The sequence below is a fragment of the Carassius auratus genome, chromosome 14, assembly GCF_003368295.1.
Source record: "Carassius auratus strain Wakin chromosome 14, ASM336829v1, whole genome shotgun sequence".
Lineage (NCBI taxonomy): Eukaryota > Metazoa > Chordata > Actinopteri > Cypriniformes > Cyprinidae > Carassius > Carassius auratus.
This window is the reverse complement of record NC_039256.1, coordinates 3,746,719-3,753,384: the sequence shown is the minus strand read 5'-3', so window position 1 is coordinate 3,753,384 and position 6,666 is coordinate 3,746,719. Positions and strand designations below refer to the sequence as shown.

Genomic DNA, 6,666 nt, shown 5'->3' with positions numbered 1-6,666 from the left:
CCAAAAATGAAAATTCTGTCATCATTTACTCACCCTCATGTCATTCCAAACCTGTATGAGTTGCTTTCTTATGTTGAACATAAAATAAGATAATTTGTAATGGCTGGTAAAAGTAAAAGTTTTTACAAGGTGTCTAAGCAGAAGATGGTTAAATGTTTTCTAAGTCCATGTTAACAAAACTCATGTGTCATTTAAAAAGCATGTTTGAAAGCATATCAATTAATTTCTTTGCATTCATCTAGATGCAATGTAATTAATAGTTTGGCTATACTAGATATTTTATATGTTCAGTAAATATATAATTTTACAACCCTAATTTGCAAACCAGATAAACTAATCAGATTTTAAATGTATAATTAATTATATATAATAAATATAATTGACCGACAGCACTTTGAATTGAAATGTAGTCTACCCACGGCAGACAACTGCAAACAAAAGTGGAACACACCAGTCCTCCCTCACATAAACTGACAATAAACTTTACTTATCGGAATCCAAGGAGAAACAATTGAGATCCTTAACACAGATGAAATGATACCCTTCACATTTTCTCTTAAATGTTTATCATTAAAATAAAAGCGTAACAGTAATTGTGAAGAAAATACTTCAGAGTGGAAGTAAGCAATGCCATGGAAACCATTTAAACTTAAAATAAATAAATTGTAGTGTTCAACTATATACCAAAGTTTCTACAAGTACCAGTAACCATCTTTTCAATATATTTTTGTGCCAAGCATCTCCTAGTGACAGCAAAACTGTGAAAAAATGTAAAGTTATGTGAAGCATCTAATCATAACATGAAATCATACTCTGACCCACTGTTGTGAATATTAAGGTGAGGTACTTGCTAAAACCCAGTCCTACTGAACCAATGATGAAACAGGTGTATATATATATATAAAAAACATGTAGACTCAATTAAGTACAATTTAACTTTATTGGTCCCCACATAAGTCCTGTATAAAGGAGACCACATTGATGGTGCCAACAAACAACAATAAATAAAAATTGGGGTGAATGAAAATAACAAAAAGATCACAATTTTCTTCTTATGTGTGAAGTGTGGTCATTAAAATAAATTTGCAGCATATGTATGTATTGTGTGTGTGTGTGTGTGTGTGTGTGTGTGTGTGTGTGTGTGTGTGTGTGTGTGTTTGTATGGATGGGTTGGGGGCCGTCAACACAGTAAAACCAACCCAAACAAGTAACAAGATACATCTTCAGGGTGTTTGCATGGTGTCCTGACCCTGACAGTGAAGGCACATGTTCTTTTTAAAGCCACATGCTGTGTGTGACCATGATTGGCACACTGTGCACTGAGACCATGAGCGCCACTTCTTTCTTGCATTCTTCTTCTTATCATCATGGACGTGGCAGACACGGCACAAATTGCCTCTATCTACCAAAGGAAAAACACAAATATTTTGAAAGTCAAGCTAGTTAGTTTAAATCATACTCATCACTATATTTAAAGCAACATCTCAAAGGCAGCTTGTTCATTTTTAACTGTTGCCAAAGGAATATGTGGGTATTGCACATCAATTGATCTCAGATCTTGCTGATAATAAATCATAAGATAAAAGCAGGTTTTCCTGGGTTCCATTTCAGAAAGCGGCTTTAGGAAAACTCTGGGTTTTTCGTTTCAGAAATGGATGTAAATCAAACCTGAGACAGAGGGGTAACTACATTTTAATTTAAGAAATCTCATGACCACTTTGTTCTTCAGCTGCTTCCAGTTTGAGATGGTGGTATGAGTCTTTGACAATTTCTTCAATGTGAGAATATTTGATGTTGATAGCCTTGGAATATTTTTGTAACAAACTCATTTGAAATTATGATAAAAACTAGAGATAAACTATCCAGTTTTCTAACACAATGTTTTGCTCACGCCACAATTGCTGCTGATCATCCTTCCATCTAATACTTTAAGAATACCACTAATGCTTAGCAAATGAACCTCTAACTTCAGCTTCTTTAAGTGCATTGTAATTCGGGCATCCCTCACCTCAGGGTTTAGGTCCTGTGCCTGCCCATGTGCCCTCAGTGCTGCTGCCTCTTGAATTTATTTTTGCTTTGCATCTTCCCCCAATGTGGCGCACCAGCCCTTAATATCATTCATTGTGCCTGAGGAAAAAATAGATGCACAGAAAACTTAACGCATTAGAGTCAGCATCTCCTTTTTAAAGTAAATTCATACAACGCAATCAGTACTTGGGTTGTGAAAACCATTTATCTGTAACAACTCTGTAAAAACAAGATAACGTGCAAAGTAGATGACCTGATGATTCTTTTCAATACACTCAGCATTCTTAAACTGATGAATGCAATTTGTGTGTGTGAAGTACTTCCCAAATACGATCATGAAAATCTGTTTCATGACGTTTCATGACCCTCATAAACCTTATGTCAACAAGGCCACCGTGTATGAAAAGAAACAATTTAGTATAAAAAAAATAAAAACAGTCTTTAAATTTTGTTTCTCACCTTTGTTTTTGAATATGTCCCTACAAAAAAGATTGTAATGCGACAGCTCTCTAATGTGAACTTTGGCCTTTGATGACCGGGGCTCAGACGAAGCATTGGTCATTTGCGATCTTTTGTAATTACCAATCCAGTTCTGAAAAACAAAAAAATTGCGAAAGGGTATTACACCAATTAAACCGAATGTTAACAAAACACATCATTTATACAAGCAGTGCAGCAGAATGATTTATTTATTTGACATGATGTTTGTTAGTGTGGCACAAAAGTAAACATTATTTCTACGACACTGGTGTCCAAACCAGTAGCTGATGCAGCTCTTGGTATTAATTCTGAACCAACTCGTGAATTTCCATCCTTAAAAAAATATTTCAGGGTTTCCTTTTGATTCCCATTAATGGGAGTTCTCTCTTGTTGAATAACAACAAATAAAGAATTAGATAGTCAGTAATAAATCAGTAATAAAAAAAGACAGTGTTGCAGATCATACCATCGTTCTCAGACAATCTTGCCTAATGCTTCAAGATCAGCAACTGTATGGCTTATCGCTCTCTGGGCGATCTTCAACCTAAAACATAAACAGAGAGAAACTTGCACAAGACAGATTTGTGAACAATATATTCTAAACAGCCCAAAACCAAATTTTGGATAGTTCAACAAAGACATAGTAATAAAAGTAATAAAGTAATAAAACAAACTTGCCACAGAAGTCCTTGCAACCAGCTGGAAATGTATGCTGTAAAGGGAGACAAAAAAGTTAGGTAAAGAGACATTAATGTAACACAGGCAGACAGACAGCTAAACAGACAGACAGACCTTTGGGTTTTATTTTTCAAGTTCAAGTTAGATAGCTATATATATATATATATATATATATATATATTATAAATATATACACAGCTAGCAAGCTTTAGAGAGTGAGAGAGAGAGAGACAGACAGACAGACAGACAGATAGATAGATCCAAACCCACAGAACTTTATTTTACACTCTAGCCAAGATCCCAAGGATTCCAAACTGCCGTAAAATACGTCTTGTGTTTAATATTTCTCTCAAGTCGACATGGGTTACATTAAGCCTATGATCTGGCTTCAGTGAGGAGTTATCGAGCATACACAATAGCAAAAGTCATGTTGACAGTTTAACTAGAAACTTAATTCCCCCTTAGCTTCAGACGTAAATACACACTCATATTAGCAACGTTAATGGTCACATAAAGCATGCAACGTTAACATAACGACACGCTAATAACGTAATATTGTCTAACGATAACGTTTGCAGACACATCGCAATACGGTTATCTCATGTCAACAATCATGACACGCAATACGAGTGTATGTATTGTTTTCCATTACAGTTTAAATGCTCAGTTTTATCATTTTAATAGTCTTACCTGAAAATATTAAGCAGGAAATATCGCAGCGTTGCCGCTTTCGTCCAGTAGACTTCCGATTACCGGTGAGCAGGAATTCTGGGATTGGATCTGGAGTCTTCTCTTGTATATTTGTGGGTGATCAACCATTTGGATGGATGATCACGGCCTTCTAAGCCTACTAGTAGGCACAGGAGGCCCCTCCTGGCCCATAGCTATGGGCTGATAACCGCTGATAACGCCCCATTCAATCGAGTGATAACGTTCGAATCGGGTGGTTTCCGTGTGTGGACCACGGAAAAAAAGTGTCATTGACTTGCGTTAGAGTTATCCGTGATCTCAGCACAGACTCACTCCGTGCTCCTATCACAGATTTTAGTTCTGACTATAGCCAAAATGTGTGTAAAACGCCATCAAACTGGATTTTATGATGACAGGACGAGAAAAAATGCCAAGTTAATTACATGCCATTGCAACAGAGTCGAGGAAAAGCTTACAAGTTCCTAAACAAGTGAGTGAGGTCAGGTTGTTGAGGTCCGTGCCATCACGGGACTTTGGTTATCTAACTGAAACAAACGTATTTTGTATGCTGACAGGACAATGCAATAACTACAACAGCTGTCTGGTTAATGTCATTATGGCATTTGATGTTGGAAAAGAAACAAACACTTCAAATGTTGCGTTTCCAAATGAGAAACCAAGTCCGTTGAGCGAGTTCTGTACTCCGTCATTGAAACGGGTATCCGTGTGTGGACCACGGGATGTCAGTGTCATTGACTTGCGTTGGAGGAATATCCGTGGCCGCGGCACGGAATTTGGGGCAATTCCGTGATGGCTTCACGGATTTTGAGTTAAGGGCCCGTGGACATTTCACGGAATTCTGTGAGACCAGGTTGGCACCGAACACAGCGCACGAGTAACCTTTTCTGCGTTTTGTGTTTGAGTGCTTTAAACTCTTTTGAATGTTTAAATTGGCAAGTGGCAAGCCTTAAAAACACGTGAAAATTACAAGCTTTTGTGACGACACACAGCAGTGGCCCTTTTAGGCTGGCCTCAGCCAGATGGATGAGATCACTGGGGGCACCCCTTAACTGTGGACCCCTATAATCGTCACCAACTTTCACCCCACTAGCCACGGCCTTGATCTGGACATGTCAGGCAAGGAGAAGGTAAAAGAACAACTGTTATTATCTGCTGGCATTTTCACTGCAGGGATGGTGTTGCTATTCTCAAACCGTGTAAAAGGCATTCAACTCATCTGGCAGAGAGGCAGACATTTTTATACATTATAACGTGCAGAATATATGTAATACCTGAAAGAGTTTATCTAAAATCGTTATTCATATTCTACTGTACTTTACTGCCGTACATATTTAAACATTTTGTTTTAATTCCTTTTAGAACGTGTTGTAGACAGAAGGAGAGTCATCACACTTTACCTTTTGTTCAGAAAGTTGCATCGAAGGATGAGTAGAAGAATGTGGGTTCATCCGATCAACCTGCGCAGGAGACTGTTTGGTGCTTTTCACAATCTTGTCACGGAACTGCACCTGGATAACGGCCCTCATCTGACAAATTTTAGTATGAGTGCTGAGCAAATGGACGAGCTTCTTTCTGTTGTTGAACCCTAGCTCACAAGGCAGTAAACAAATTATCGAGCAGCCATCGAACCCAAACAGCTTCTTGCAATTACATTGAGGTATCAGACACACTGTGTGATTTGTCTACCATCAAATTATATGTTTGTAGTTTAAGTACATTTCGCCATATTGTAATTTAATAATAAAATATAATACAATTTAAAACCTGTATTTATTATGTAAATTAATAAAACAATGACGTAATCATTATATTTTCCAAAATATTTAATTAAATTATAATTAAAAGGCAAAATAATAAACTCTAAGTTGAACAGTATAAGTATAACAACAGAAGTATGAAAACTTTTATATAACTGTTGAAAACTTTAGAGGAAAGCTTTACTAGACCTGCCCTCCAAAATCGTCTTGGAACAAGCACTGTTGCTTGGAGTGTGCATTTGACGTGTAGGGCAATTGAAAGGAAAATGAAGGCAACACAATTTCCAAAGCCAACAGAAGACATGTGGAAATTCATTGCCTCCAAATTTTGGTCTAAATGGAACTTTCCAAACTGCATTGGTGCCATTGATGTCAAACATGTCAACATACTAGCATCTGCACATTCTGGGACCTTACTTTTCAATTACAAGAAATTATTTTCTGTTGTTCCGCTTGCATAGGTAGATGCAGACTACAAATTTGCATTCCTCCAAGTAGGAGAATTTGGCCAAGCCAGTGATGGTGGGGTTTATCAAAACTCATCTCTTGAGAAGGGGCATGGAAGCAAACACTTTTGCTGCATTTCCACCGAAATTACCCGGAACATTTTTACCAGGAACTTTTTTTCCCCCCAGACCTGTTGCTTTCTGTGTTTCCACCGCGGTGTAAAGTACCGGGAAAATTAGGCAAATGACTGGTGACGTAGGTCCACGCGCGTTTCTCAATACAAAGTACTGCTGATTTAAAAAAAAAAAAAAAAAAAGTACGCTGATTTTGGACGTGCATCATCGGTAGTTAGTTCAGACTTTGTGCATTCGACTGGGGAGTGTGATGTCCGCGATGACGCAAGTCCGGTAAATCTATAAACAGCAGTGTAACTATATACTATATATATTTATATATTATACTTGATAACTTCAGTCAGCTCGTCTTGGCTACTGCAATTTTCCCTACTGTATATTTACAATAAAACGAAATAGGATATCAAACACCACTGCCTCCTTTGGTTTTC

At 37.5% G+C, this 6,666-nt stretch overlaps 1 long non-coding RNA gene across 1 annotated transcript; it reads right to left on the bottom strand.

The window, feature by feature from the left end:
* Positions 1-2,073: 2,073 nt before the first annotated feature.
* On the bottom strand, positions 2,074-4,126 carry LOC113113448 (uncharacterized). The gene is made up of 5 exons (XR_003293582.1): positions 3,877-4,126; positions 3,183-3,220; positions 2,975-3,052; positions 2,488-2,620; positions 2,074-2,127 (listed from the first exon to the last, which is right to left on the bottom strand). It is a non-coding gene; the product is annotated as an uncharacterized LOC113113448 (long non-coding RNA).
* Positions 4,127-6,666: the final 2,540 nt, after the last annotated feature.